We start from the raw sequence: 15714 nt of genomic DNA, 5'->3' as shown, positions 1-15714 counted from the left end.
TGAAACTGACCATCACCATCCGGGAAGTATCTCCATATGAACCCAAACAAGGCAAGTACATTAAGTAGGAGGGTCCCCTTATATAAAGCATGACATTTTATTCATATGCTGGAGCCATAAAAGCCCCGGCGCAAACGTACAAATGACGCAAATGCAGCCCAAAAAAATTATAAATATGAGCCATAGAGTCATAATATGTACCATGAAGTTATGACATCTCCCCACATGAACCAGAACATTTTCCCCATGGAAATCCGCCTGTGTGCCATGAAGTCACTGGCTGTGTGAGCCACAAGCTGCCTGGGCAGTAGCCATGTCAGTTCTTGCATCAAAATCATGACATCACCTGAAAAGAGCATAATGTTCTCTTAGTACGGCTTCAGCAGCTCGTTAGGGATGTAGCTTGGACAATAAGATTGAGGGGGGGTGAGTTTCGGATTTCCCAACAGTCACGCTGGAATATATGTTGTTGAGAAGCAGGACATGGAGTGGGGGTGTAACGGGGCAGTGGAAAGAGAGTAGGCGCATTGTTATGGGCACTGAAATAACCACATATTTAAAAAATCCATATTTGTAAAGGCCTTTAAAGCAGAGAGTGTTTTTTCTCAGCGTGGGCGTGTACAAATCCCAGGTGAAACAAGCATTTGCAATTTCTTGAGTTAGACCTGTCGGCATTGTAAATTCAGAACTGGACTTTTCTTGCCACATAAATTGGTCAACCCTGCCTCATAATTTCTTCTTTTCCTGCCATGTTTTGGTGGTCACTGCTAGCTACTTTCATCAGAAATCACAAGACCTTGAGGAGTGACGAGAAGATGACTGCAGTACCTCCAGTTGTGTAAACGTCTGAACAGAAATTGGTAAATAAGGCTGGAAAAGTAGTTTCTTTATGTTAACAGAACAAAAAGTCTTGCAAGCGTTCTTGCCCAGCATTTCAACAAACTCCAGATGCGAGGCTCTGCAAGTTTCACATCACATTGTAGGTTTGGCTACATTCTACGAGAAAGGGCATAATGTGGCTTTCCTGAGAAGTGAGCTAAACGTTTAGGCACGGCAACCGCACACCCATCACTATCACTTGCTCATGGGCTTGCCTTTCAAAGATCCTTTGTTATCATTGGTAAATGCTTTACGTTTGTCCCTACTTGGGACCGTTTTGTTACTCCCTTGCAGACTGCCCGTTACATGGATAATTGCACGTTTCCAAAACGTTAGCCTGTGAGTGATTTTCTTTTTCCTTTTGTGTCTCTCCTTCGCAGTCACGCTCATGGCAGCCATGACACTTTGAATCAGCTTGCTTATGTCAACTGTTTTACTTTTCATTTTCAATGTATTTGGCAAGAAAAGCTCAGTTAGGAATTTACAACGCTAATAGCTCTAACTCAAGCCAACACAAGAAGCATTGCATTGCAAATGCTTGTTTAGGGGGGTGTAACACCCCAAACAACCCCCCTGAAGCTACACCGCTGCATCTCAGGAGCCAATTAAATAACTACTGCACGAATGCTTTACTTGTTCCCTCACTCTATAACCCACTCATATAATTTATTTCTCAGGAAAGACAGTAATTTCCGCATGAGCTTTAAATTTTCCGCACAAGGGCAACTGAATTTCCACAAATATCCACAAAGTATCACCAGATTGAGTTCACTGAAGTTCTAAGCAGGGCAAATGCAATTATGCAGCAACGAGAACCAAATTAATGAGTGTGGCTCTCCGTGGTGTGGTCAGTGAAGCTGCACTGTGGTCCAGAGTTGAAGGAGGGGGTCCAAAGGTAAGAGGGGCCCAAATGCTTTCTGTTCAAATTGCAGTTTCATTTTCATGCCTCGCGCTAAGAGTTCCTACCGCATAATCCTGCGGACTGTGAGGGTCAGAAAGTGAGGCAGGCCCCAGGCAGGCACCTGCAAACCCAGGGATAGGCATGAGGGATAAGAGAGTGCCAGAGAAAGGGAGGAGGGGACACAGGAGAAGAAAGGGGAGGAATCAGTGGTGATGAAAAATAGGAACGTAGGGAGGATGGGGACAAGTAGGAAAGCAGAAGAGTGAGAAAGCAGATAGGAGGGAGCAAAAGGGGATGGGGCGGAAATTGAAAAGGCGAGAAATAAGGAAGTCAGAGAGCCCTGGAGGAAGGAGATGAGATGTAAATCTGAAAGAAAAAGAGAGGAACGGGATAGAGAGGGTAGAGATGAAATGGAGGATAAGTGAGGAAAAGAAAGGACTTAGAAGAGAGGCGAGACAAAGTAAGGGAGAAGTGGGGTGAAAAAAGAGGGAAGGGAAAGGGGAGCAAGATGAGAAGCAGAAAAAATAAAAAGAAAGACGGCTATGAGGTTGAGTGAGGGGGAGAGAGAGACTCAGAAGCAGTGGATAGGGAGGAGTGAAAGTGAAAGGAAGGAAGGGGGTGAGATGAGAAATGGATGGAGATAGAGGCAAGAGAAAAAAGGGAAGTAAAATGAGGACGTCATACACTGGCCGGGGTGCAGCTATCGTTGTTCAGTTGCAGGTGGCAGCGGGGAAAAGTGGCGGGCGGGGGGAGGCTAAACAAACCAAAATAAATAAGAAAAACGTATCTTGAACCCGCTGCACTGCCGCTCCTGTGGTCTCTGCTGGACTGCAGGCTCCCAGGCACAGACTCCCAGCCTGCTCTGCGGCCAATCCTATTGCTGCCCTCAAGCATGACAGCGGCGTTAGGATTGGCCTGAGCGCCCTGGCTTTGTGCTTCCAGGCAGACTGGGAGCCTGTGCCTGCTGTCTCCAACCCGGCAACACAGTGCTGGGCTGGGGAGAGCTCAGTGCGCCTGTGTGTTTGGCCATTCCAAGATGGTCGGCCAAACACACATGCTTAGTAAGGGGAGTCCACACGACTCCCCTGTGCCTGTCATCCCCATGGCCCGCCCCTTTAAAAATAAAACAATAATAAACATTATTGTTTTCTTTTTAAAGTTTAGCAGCTGCAGTGGCTTCCTTGCCCTGGAGCCAGATCAGAACATTGCACTGGAATCAATGTAGATCGAGGGGGCACCCGCCTGCAAAGTAATGGAGCCCCCAAGCCCCAATCAGGAGCTCTCAGACCAGGGTCCCATGCACTGTGCCAGCTGTGCTGAGGGGGCCCCTGGAGCTCAAGCCCTCTGCCCCCCACACACGTCGCAGTGGCTGCAGGGGCCAATGTCACGTCACTGTGAGGGGCCAAAAGGTGGGTGTCGTACCTATTCAACACCGAAAGCAAAGGAGAATTGGCTTACTGAACAGATTTAGGGTTTTTTAAGTGTGGCCATTGTGGATTGTGGAAATGGGCCTTTCATGGCATAAAAGAATATGTTGATAGCAATGGAAACATCCATAAACTAAAATCATATATGACTTGTGGTACAAAATATGTAACATATATTATTAGATGCAAATATGAACGTATGTATGTTGGTAGTAGAATACGTCCCTTAAGAATGAGAACTGGTGAACACTTAAGAGCATTGAAACAAATGGATGAGAGATATCCAACTGTACAACGTATGGTATCATGTGCCAAACAAAACAATCTTGAAAACATAACATTTTTTGGTTCAGAATATATTCCTGTGGACCCCAGGGGAGCCAATAGAGAGTTACAACTAAGACGCAGGGAAGCTCTATGGATCATGAAATTACAAGCGGTAGAAGAAGGTCTAAACACAGACCATGAATTGGAGTATTTTTTGGGTGTATAAATATATGGCTATAACAATCTATGGTACATATACACACAATCCCTTCAATTTCCTTTGGATTAACAAGATTTGGAGTGCATAAGTGATAAATGTATACGTATTGGTTTGAATCAAGTCACAAAACTATTAATATGAATTGCAATGATATTATAAATTAATATGTTTGTTAACAAGTGGTGATTATTATGGGTGTTATAATTTCATCTACAATTATGAGTCTAATAACATAGATATAGATTATGCAGTGGACTAATTATGTTTTTAAACTACAATAGGAAACTTGAATGAATATGAATGCATGTACTCCATTAATTTGTTCACAGATACAAGATTCACTTAGTATTTACATTTATATTAGCGAAATACTATAAATTGTGTCTTTATATAAGAGGAAATACTGTAATAGCCCGAGACATGAGTACATCATAAACCTCACCGCAGACACAGATAAGCACAATGCTCTAGTCCTGTGTTCGGGGTGGGTCGAGACTGGAGTAGGACTAGTCAGGGTGTGATGGCTGGGACTGAGATGGGACTAGTCAGGATGTGATGGCTGGGACTGAGATGGGACTAGTCAGGATGTGATGGCTGGGACTGAGATGGGACTAGTCAGGATGTGATGGCTGGGACTGAGATGGGACTAGTCAGGATGGGATTGCTGGGACTGAGATGGGACTAGTCAGGATGTGATGGCTGGGACTGAGATGGGACTAGTCAGGATGGGATTGCTGGCTCGCGGATACATCACCCAGAGGCAGCTATTTAAATGCTGAATGCTCATTGTGTTCTAGATGAGCTACTCGCATCGCAAGAGAAGACACGAGAGCACACCTCGGCTGGCAAATAGGTAAGCGGATATAGATAACCAAATCTATAGGGGTGATAGAGTATTTCTACGGAGGTTTAGAATTTGTTGTTTACTTATAACTACATTAGAGAACTTAAAACTAGTGCAACTTCAAGTTCGGGCAGGCAAAGCGGGTTAGATTTACAGTAGCGTTCGTATGGATACATATAGTCAACCATTCTGGAGGACGTAAATGATCGGAAATCAAAATGTGAACATATTAATAGGGCTTCAAGTTACACCGGAGTCAGTAGGGATAATACTAATTAGTTCATTCAATTTGTGCTGTGAGAAATTTTAGATTGCGTGTTATGAATATATACAGAGCTTAATCGATATGAGTACATGATAAACTTCACAGCACACACAGTGAAGATTAGTGTTTTAGTGTGTTTTTTTTTTTTTTTTGGAGTTCAAAACTGAAGCAGGACTGATTAGAATGAGGCTACCGGCTGCGGATACAACGCGCAGAGCAGCTATTTAAATGCCGATTACTCACCGGGTTTTGGACGAGCGACTCGCAGAAAGGAAAGAGAACACAACTTGCCTGGCAACTAGGGGAGCGGATTCAGTTGATACAATATATAGGGGTGATAGAGCATTTCCTCTGGAGTTTGGGATTTGCTTTCAACTTATGACCACATTGGATAACTTGAACTGGGCAGACAAAGCGGTCCAGTTTACACTAGTGGTAGTATGGGTACGTAGAGCTAGCTACTTAACCAAACTGGAGAGCATAACTGATCACAAATTACAGTGTTGACATGTATATACGGCTTTAACACTAGAGTTATTATGAATAACATTAATTAATTCATTTAATTTGTGCTGTGAGTAATTTAGATCGCCTATGATAAACATATCCAAAACTTAATAGACCTACTAAGAGTTTATAGGATTAAACATTAGTAATAAATAACATAAGAGAGGTACATTGGTTACTTGTATTCCAGATAAATGAAGAGATAAACAGAGAAACGTCATCTTGGTTGATCAAATATTTTTTGTATGCTATATACCATTACAGCCCTGATGAAGTCTATTGGGAGATTTCCCTGACGAAACACGTGCTGGCTGATGTTATCTGGATATCTAAAACAGCTGAGTTTAAGCCAAATATTTTGAATATTCAACACGAAACTCACATGATTTGGACCTGGATGGATATCTAGAGGAATTTTTAAAAAACTACAAGGATCGCTGTGAATACTATGAAGTTATTTTGTATGGACTGTTAATAACTACTACAAGAACTATAATACGATTGAAGTTACTTATGATATTATAGGGCTGGACGCCTACATCAAAATATTGTAATCTGCATTTCAGATGATGTGTTAGGAATTAATGAATGTAAAAAAATAAATATTGAATATATATTGCAAAGTATACCATTTGTGAGATATTAGCTGGACGAGTGCCTGAAAATAATTAAAGGTAATTTATCAGGGACGGTGCTGCTGATCACAGGGCCTTCTGGAGGTTTTCACCCTGTTCAGTGCACCGTCTGGGCTGCTCATTTAGTTCATCAAGGGCAGGCAGCGCCATTTACTCTGTGAAAACATATTAGCATAGATGGTGGGTGGTCCATCTTCCCTCCTTGCTTTAGGGCCCAAGACACCCTTGCTAAGCCACTGAAAAAATAAAGCAGTAGGGCTGAGTATATGCAGCAAGAAGAGTCAAATATGCGGCGTAATGCGGCACAATCTGTTGCAGTCTCACATCACTATCTTAACATTTCAACACGTCAGTTCTTTCTGGGCCAAGGGTTCACCTAACCAGTACCAGTTTAACAAAGCAGACAACAGCTACTAGCAGACCAGTAAACCTTGGTACAAGATCTGCCCCTGCGCAGCACCCCATGTGGTGCTTTCTTTGGTGAGTTTTGAATCGTTTGAGCTAGAAACGCATTTTTGTTGAAATCTGCAAGACTATGCACCAGGTGGATTATGTAGCAAGAGTGGAAAAAGTTTAATTCTGCAGAAAAGGGCATAGCTGCGGATAACGTGATTGGAGTGGTCCAGCTCGATCCTAATTATACTGACTCCTTAGAAGCTGAGCATGTTACCTTATTTAAGCCACTAAGCTCCCCAACGTGCCATGTAGTTGGTCCTAAATGAGCCATGCTATTGCTCCAATGAATAGTGATTTTACCATCGTATGTGTCTAAAAAGTGTCCCGCCTAAGTGTTGTGAAAAATACACATGAGATGAAAAATAGGCATCACATGACCTAAGGACAAGGTCCATTATGTGCCACAGTAACACCGCATAGCTGGTAATGAAATCGCTCTGTAATTTGTTCTCCTGAGGCATTGAGTACCTTTGATGATGCTTGCAATTAACCATCAATGAGTCATGAAAGTGCCTCCGAGAGACACAAGAGTGTCCTCATGAACCACTATTACGCATGACCTCGAAACCAAGGCTACATTTACCGCCTTACAACAAATAACTCCCGTTCTTTATTTACAGTGTCATGTCAGCCCTACATATCTGAGTATGGTAATAGACATGCACCCTTACCCTGAGTTCCCAACTGTACTGATGTCTAAATTCCTAATGCTGATGTTCGTCATAGGCAAACAGGGATCATGCATGTGCACCATAACATAGGCCTCTCACATATTGCAGTGTTGTTGGACCAGGAGGGGCGCCCAAGGTACTTCCCTCATAGTGGTGGAAGGCTACCACCTTCACAAGCAGTTAAGCGGCACAGGTGGGGTGGTGGCAGCATATTGTGTAGCGAACAGTAGGAGTGCACATGTCCTTTTTAACCTGTCCCTGAAGTGAGTCCTGCAGGCTGACTAATTAGTAAAGTTCCACTGACGTGTGCTTAACTAACCCTTGGCCTACATTGCTTTGTTTTGAAGTGCTGCACAGCACAAACGTGGTGTGTCTGCGCTGGGTGTATATTTGCCTGGGAAGAGTACATTACTGGGATAATGCAGTACCAAACAGTGCGTGCATGGTGAATACCTGTGCTAGCTGCATCTATACCTATGAGTCATACAGTGCTGAAAGAATGTATTTCTGTGCAGTGTGTGATGGTCAAGTGCATGTGTGGGGTGTGTGTGCACCTGTGAATGGTACTATGAGTGAAGGGTGTAGTACGCACATGCTAAATGCATATTCTGAATGAATGAGAGGTACAGTACATAAGAGATACAGTGCTGGGCAGTTTGTGCTTGTTTAAGCCTTATGCTGGTTCTGTGTGTGCCTATGATGGTACAGTGTGTGGAGGATACAGTGGTGTGCAGTGTGTGTAGGTTGTATATATGTCCTTGGTGCATGTGTGCCTGTGGAAGGTACAATGCATGGAGGGCCCTGGCTTCCATTTTGGGAGACTTAGGCCTGCGTGGTGGAACGTAGATAAGAGGTAAAGGGATCCCACCAGACAGATTTGTGTATTGCTGTATTCCTGCAAGCTGGGTGGGACACACGCTGGCCAGGAGAGAGACAGGCTTCGCCCCTACACCTCAGAGCGTCTCTTTGATTCAGTGAGATGCCACAAGGAAGGGGCCTGGGCACATCACAGGAAGGAGATGGGGCTGATAAGAGAATCACTAAAGTAGGGCAGGAGGCCCTGGGCTAGCCTTTTGATGCAGAAATCACAGTGGCTGACATTCAGGTGTTAACTCTAGTCACTCCCATGGCCTGTGTTGGAGATACTTCTACTGTGACAGACTGCTCTTCAAGAGGAAGAGGGTGCAGAGGAGAGGGCACTTCAAAAGAAGCAGACCACCAACATAAAACATCAATGACTCAGATTCTAAATCACATTTGGTGTCTGGAAATGAACCATAAGAAGGTGAGGTTGAAACCCCAAAAACTGTCACCTGTCGAGCAACCAGAGGGGCTGTGTGAGGAGGGGAAGCTCTGCAAGACCTCTGACTTTGACCAGGACTGGGGGCAAGGGATGCACGTCTGCTTGCTGGGTGAGAAGACATCATCAAGAAAATCCAAGAACACTTGCCTGGGAGCCTGGAGAACGAGCCCCTGCCTCCTCGCCAAGACTAGTGTGTCCTGTGGAGAGCATGGGAGGAAGTGAGGTTGCATGGACTCCCTGTGTGAGGAAATGGCTGCTGCATTGATAGGTTTGTTGCCCATGTGCAGAACAAAGTCAGCAACCCCCATATGCCAGGAGACATCTGTTGTGAATTGAGCTGTGTTTTGCACCAATGTGGTTGGAGCTGACAGTAGTGCCAAATCAGCGGCACCATTTGCCAGGAGGGGCCACCGAAGAAAAGGCTGCCATACTGTAAATTCCTTTCCCTTGTGTGGTAGAAGACGGTGACCTCATCTGCAAGGAAGCACCATTGTGGAAAAGACTGCTGTGTGCGGTAGTGGACGGAGATCTCATATGCTAGGAGGGGCTAACGTAAAGAATTTCACCATGCGAATCAGACAAGACCCCGTGTGCTGTGAAATGCGGTGACCCTGTATGCATCAAGTACTGCAACATGATCTACCATTGCTCGTCAGAGAACTGAGGACACATGGGAGCATCTATGCACCACCACTCAGGCGACGGACCCAATACAGGATCATTGCAACCACCCCCCACTGAGGGGAGAAATAGATACTTAGAAGGAGATGCAGAGGGCTTCCGGTCACTTCAGGAGTGTAACCGTGAGTGACAGACTTTGCAACCACTCAGTGTACCCACGCAGGCTGGGAGCAGCCAACTCACCTACACTCAGCTGCAACTGCTGCTGGTGTCTGCGGACGTGGCACACTCTGAAACTCCAGACTCTGCAAAAGTGAAAGAGGAATGATCACTATCACTAATGAGAAGAGGGAGTGGAACAGGGAATCACCATAGAAACACTGGAGGCCCAGCCTCAATGGGGATTGTGTAGTTGTTTGTGAATGTCATATTTTCCTTATGTCTTGGTTGCTAAGTTGCAAAGAATCATGAGTAAGTCAGGCCCCGGGACATTAGGTGTAAAAGGCCACAGCTTCCACAGTTGGGCCAGTACACCTGCTTGCCCTGTGGCCCTTTAAAAGGGGTTCTAACCATAGCTGAGAATAACAAAATACCTTTTCTACGAACATATGCTTTCATTGAAAAAGTATATGTCTCTTTGAAGAAAATGTTTGCAGGATTCTTAGCAGGAGAGGGCAGGATTAGAGGTAAATATAGAAAAGGGTAATAGAAACAGAGGGGAAGAAAGGAAGAGGGAAAGCTCGGGCAATCCACCTTAAAGGGGACAAAGAGATAAACAAACACAAAAATTCAAATATTTCTTTTCTCCAGATTGGTTTTGTGGTAATGTCTGAAGAGTAGATGGATAAGAATGGTTAGGGTGAATTTCGGGTGAGCTAAGACCATCTTTCTGTTTTTCTTGCCAACTAATGAAGTCAATTTTTCTCCTACCCACCTTCTCTGAAGGATTCCGATACGTTTTCATCTTTTACAAGAGTTTCCAGGTTACTTTTGTAGGAGAGGGTATAACAGTGCTTAATTTGTAAACCATTAAGTGGCAGGTCCCTCGTTGGGAGGCCATTGGAGCTTGCACCACCCATTGCCCCTGCCAGGACTGCTAATGACCATACCGACAACTACAAACCATCACTCTTGTGACAATACACACTATTCCAGCGCCTAACACTATAAGGATGGCTTCAGAAGCAGGTATTTGTCCTTTTAATGTAAATTGAATTAATAAATGACTGTTGTATTATTAATTTCTAAATTAGACAGGCAACCAACCATGTGGCAGACGGTCATAAGTGCCGGTGTTGACAATAAGGTGCTAGGCACTGAAAACCACCGGCTCAAATTAAGCACTGGTGTATAAATAAAGAAAAGAGGCTACCATGGAGGAACCGGTGCGCAGGGTCGAGGATGCTGTTCTTTGTCCCTAATGAGCAGGTCTGCTGTTATTGACTTGCATTAGAAAGTTTTTGGTGCTCTCTAGAATGGAGTGACATTAGGACTTGCTACTCAGCTTAAGAGGGATGAAGAGATTGAGTAATGTCAACTGAAAGGAATCAGAGTTTCTAGGAAAACCCAGGTTTGTGGGGAGATCTGGGATAAGTAGGAGCACTAGGGACAGTTTTTGAGATGAGGAATTGCAAGTTCAAGATATAAGAAGTAACATTAAAAGGTACATGAGGATTTTTAGGTACGGTTATGGTTTTTGCTTATGCATATTACCTGTTTGGTGAGGTTGTATTCAGTCTGCAAGGGCTTGAGCCACGTTTCTTTCTATACTTTTGCATTTTGTGTACATGTCTCTTTAAAGCAGCCTTTTCCCCATAAACTTGCTGTGTCTCTTGGGTTTCTGCTTATACCTCTGGAAATAATGAGTCCCTTCCTTCAGGGGTCTACAATTGACAAGGGCCCCACTGGGCTCTGTTTTGTACCTAAGTTATTTTTTTTTTAAATAGTTGATTAGAGCAGATGTGCTTTCCGTATGAAAGTGCTGTAGAGTGGCATAACACAGGCCCCTGCACACCCTGAAGCCAAGGGCAGTGTGGTGGGGGGGTAATGCCTTAGGGGACCCCAGTCATTCAGGAGCCCCCCTTCACTTCAAGGCCAATGGAAGAATGAGAGATATGGGAGACTCTGGGCCCCCTCTCACATTCTGCGGGGGGGCATCATTTCGCGTTATGCTACCGCTACCATAAGGGGCATTTCAACGGAAAAAGGAATAAAGAGAACCTCTTAATTGGAAGCATTTTCTTTTCATCTGAAAAGATGAAGTATTTCATTATCCAGAGCAGGTTGGGGCAGCAGGAGTGCGCCCGGGGTAGATCGGGGTCATGCACTTTGCTTCCTGTGACATTGTTCTGGGTTTCATCCTCTGCTGGCTGCCGACCTTGTTCAATCCAGGTGAGATCTGTCGTGTGCTAAACTTTCACTGCACGTTCAGCAACAAGCCAGCAGCTCTCGAACTCGAATCTCATCTAAAAGCTGCTTGGTGTCAGTCAGGCTGATACAACAAATTTACACAAGCCACAGATTCAAAAACTGACCCCAAACAGTAAGGGACATATTGCACCACCCATGTGATTTGCGTCACGCAAACCTCACGTGAGATTTATGAAGTTTGAAAGTGTACTGAACTTGGAACACTGAGTTTTACTTTTGGTTATGCCCAGCATCATTTGATGGGAGCTGTGGAGCATTGCTTTTCCCGTCCCAGAGCATGCAAAGTCCCTCTGTTGAGCCCCTACGGGATTGTTGTGATTTCACAGAGACTGAGTACAGCCCCTAATAGACATGAAGGTGCTTTACCTGTCTTTATAAAAAAATACTTATAACTTGAAAAGTATTCAGTGTATGTATATCATTTTGATCTTCTTTTGTTACTAATAAAAAATGTTATTTTCCTAAACATGTGTGTGGTCTTATTGTGGTGTTTTCATTGTGTTATTGTGTGTGTGTGTGTTTATTGCACAAATACTTTACCCATTGCCTCATAAGTTAAGTGCCAAGCTACTAGAGGGTAAGCACAGGTTAATTTAAAGTCTGCATCTAACTGAGCCTGACTAGAGTGGTTGGTTCCTGCTTCCACAGGTGCTTACTGTGACAACCAGAACCCCTACTCTTTCTAACATTGGGGTTCTGCTCTGTTGAAATGGGCACTTTGCCCTTTTCATTTTCCTTCACGAAAGAGGTCTGTCACAGGAGGTATGACTTAGGAAGCTGATTGTCCACAACATAATTCATGAGAGTGATCAGAGTTTACTCCTGGATGTCAGCCACAGTGACTTGTGCATCAAAGCATTAATTCCAGATCCCAAGCCTTCTTTTTATGATTCTTTTATCAAACCCATCTTCCTTCCTGGGATGTGTCTAAGCCCTTTCCCTCTGATCTATCACTGAATCAAAGAGCAGTATTTTGAGATGCAAAGGGAATCACTTCCTTCCCTCCAGTGTGCCCCATCCATCTCTCAGCAATGCAGCAATTCACAAATCTGTCTGGAGAGACTCCTCTCCTCCTGATGTCTTTACCAAGCAGGCCTGGTCTTCCCAAAATGGAACCCATGGTCCTCCATACTATGTATTAATGCAGGCACATTTACTCATTGTACATTCCAAGCACACTCTCTGTTCAGCACTGGTACCTCTATACATTGTAACCCTACATGTACACATGTATTAAGTACACACACTCAATTTGCACCGGTCAGCACTGAATCTTTTCTATGTTTAACCAGGATGTGCTCTTTCAAAACATATGCACTACCAGGACACACACTCAGTATGTGCACGGTGCACACCTCTTCTCCCTTCATATATTGTTCTTCATGGGGGGACACATATACCCAACACATGCGTGCCTGCGCATGCACTGCAGAGCACTACATCTCTCATGTAAGATATCCCTCTCAGGCATACATACACCCAGCATATGTACTACCACACAGGTACCGCATAGCACTACTTCATCCCTGTACTGCAACCTTTCCAGGCACACATACAACTAACTCAGAGTCACTATTGCGCCATGCAGCACTCTACATCAACATGATGTAGGCGAAGAATGAGTTAGACACACAGCAGTGGAACTTTAAAACAGCTGAGTGAGCCCGTAGGCTTCACTTGAGTGATACAGGGTAAAAGGTCCTGTTCACTACTACTGCTCACTACACGGTGTGCTGCCACCAACATGCTTGTGCTGCTTAACACCTGGTGAAAGCAGTAGTCTTACACCACTATGAGGGTAGCGCTTTGGGCACACCTCCCTGCCCAACAAGACTGCAATCCGTGAGACAGGCCTATGTCATGGTGCACATGCATCATCTATGTTCACCTATGACAAAGATCAGAATACGGGATCCAAACAACACCACAGTTGGGCACTCAGGGCAGGGGTACACGTCTTTTACCATGCAGAGGACTTTTCCATGCCAACCCTCAAATCAATGTTCCTGATTCCTCTGTACCACAGAGCACTCAAAAGACTAAAGATCATGCATCTCAGGGGGCCAGTCTTACGGAGAACTTGTACCCTTGTTGCTGGACTCCAATCTGTAACTCCATTAGTGGTTTACACACATGGAGGCCTGGAATGGCAACGTGATTTTCCAATCATTCCCAGATCTGATCCCAGAACCAGATGCCAGCAAGTACTTCAGTTAGTGCCCGGACCTGGAAGCTACGGGTACAGACGTGTTTCATCAAGATTTCTCAGGCTTTCTCCAGTATGTATTTCCTAATTTCCTACTGGCTCCTCAGATAGTGTCTCAAAACCAGGACAGAACAAGTTAACCTTATATTGGTCACTCCTACATGGCAAGCACAAGTCTGTCTCCCAGTTTCACTGGATATGGCTGTAGCTCGCCCAGTCCAGATTCCACAAAGCACTTCTCTTTGCAGAGCTCTCAGGGACACATACACCAGTTGATTTGCTCTAACAAGTTTTGTCTAATGATTCTAAAATATCTGGTGATTATGGAATCACAGGCCTTTCTCCAGATTCTTCCTTCTTCTCTACAAGGGTGGGCTAGAGGTACAAAACAGAGATAGAATTCAGCCTGAACTGATGGGCTAGTTGGTATCCTGAACAGGTTCTTGATCCTGTGGGGTCTGATGTAGTATAACTGGTTGATTTGCTGTCACAGTTGGCCAGGTTTGGCTCACAGGAGTGTTAACTATTACAGGTCAGCCATATTGGTGGATCATCAAACTACTGACAATAAACCTGTGAGTATATAACCTTGGTTGTGAAACTTATGCGAGGAGTTCCAATGACAGTACCTCCATTATCACACAATTACTGTTAGCAGTATGTGAGCAAATGTTTAACATTTTTGGGTTCTTGACCTTCTAATGAAGATTTGTTTAAAAAAATAATTAATGGCAATGTGGGCAATGCAGTTGAACCTTCTTTCATGTGAGACAGCCTCAGATGTTAAAGAATTGGAACTCGAGGGAGACATTTTACTCCTAAAGGCGTGGCATTCATTATAGCAATGTAAACTAAAACCTCTTAACAGTAGCTTATCTGTTTTTTTTGGACAAATCTATGTTTTGCGTGGGTCAGTGCATCAAAGAATATGGACTTGACTCACAAACTGCAGGTTGCAGTAAATAAAGTAGTAATATAGAAGTACTACTTACTTTGTACAAAAGGAAATCCACAAACCTACAAGTGGAAACCTCTAACTCTATTTCTCCTATTTTGTTCTATGGAGAGATGTAAGTTTACTACTTAGTAGTAAATCTGGAAGGGATGAAGGAGAGTGGTTGGAAAATGGGAAATACTTACTACTAAAGGGGGAAGCTTAGGGAAGAGTATGCAGAGTTTTAGAGAGTGAGAGACACCCACACACAAAAGAGTAACATCCGTACTATTCACAAGCTGCACTTCTAAAGTTACTGCAGTCAAAGGGACCCAAAATAGAAGTAAATGTACTCCAGCTCAGACCTGGAGTAAGTCCAGCAGCACACATGGCCCGCTTCTGAGAATGTAACACCCTCCCATAGAAAAAAAACTTAAATGGATGAAGGGACACAAAATAGAACTCCACATGAAATGTTAAAATCCATTTATTGATTTTGACTTCTTAAAACTATTTACACATTTAATTTAATATGTATATATATTTGCAAAAGGTCGCAATGCCGGAGCTGCCAATTCTCACAAGGCTACCACAGGAGTAAAGACACGCTCTCAAACTGTTCTGAATGCTGTAATAGTTCATTCCAACGGCTCACGCTGGTCAAAATGCATTATTAGATGTTCAGAATAAACTATTGCAGCATTCAGAACCACCTGGGAGGGGTTTTATTCCTCTCTAAAATGACTCACCACAGGGAAAGTGGGGTCATTGCCTCATATTGGCCCAAGATGTTCCAAGATACATTTGTGAGCCAGGAATATGCTACTATCTGCACATTTTAACATACCCTTGAAATACTTGGGTAGTGAAGCATATCATTTTATGATAAAAAATTGAATAGCCATTTTACTTAAAAATAAATTTAAATCATATACATAACTGTTTGTAATGGTAAATTTAATACATAATAAATGAATCTAAGCATCATCATAAAACAAACTTTATTTGACTTTCAGCAAGTCATAAAAGTATCACATAAAACACATCTGTATATACAGGCACAATAAATAAGTAAGAATAATAAGAGAAAGTAGTAAATGTATCCGTTTACACATATTTAAAACCTTAATACGTTTGGGCCTTGCAGT

The sequence above is a fragment of the Pleurodeles waltl genome, chromosome 4_1, assembly GCF_031143425.1.
Source record: "Pleurodeles waltl isolate 20211129_DDA chromosome 4_1, aPleWal1.hap1.20221129, whole genome shotgun sequence".
In the NCBI taxonomy this organism is placed as follows: domain Eukaryota; kingdom Metazoa; phylum Chordata; class Amphibia; order Caudata; family Salamandridae; genus Pleurodeles; species Pleurodeles waltl.
Note: the sequence above shows the minus strand (reverse complement) of the source record.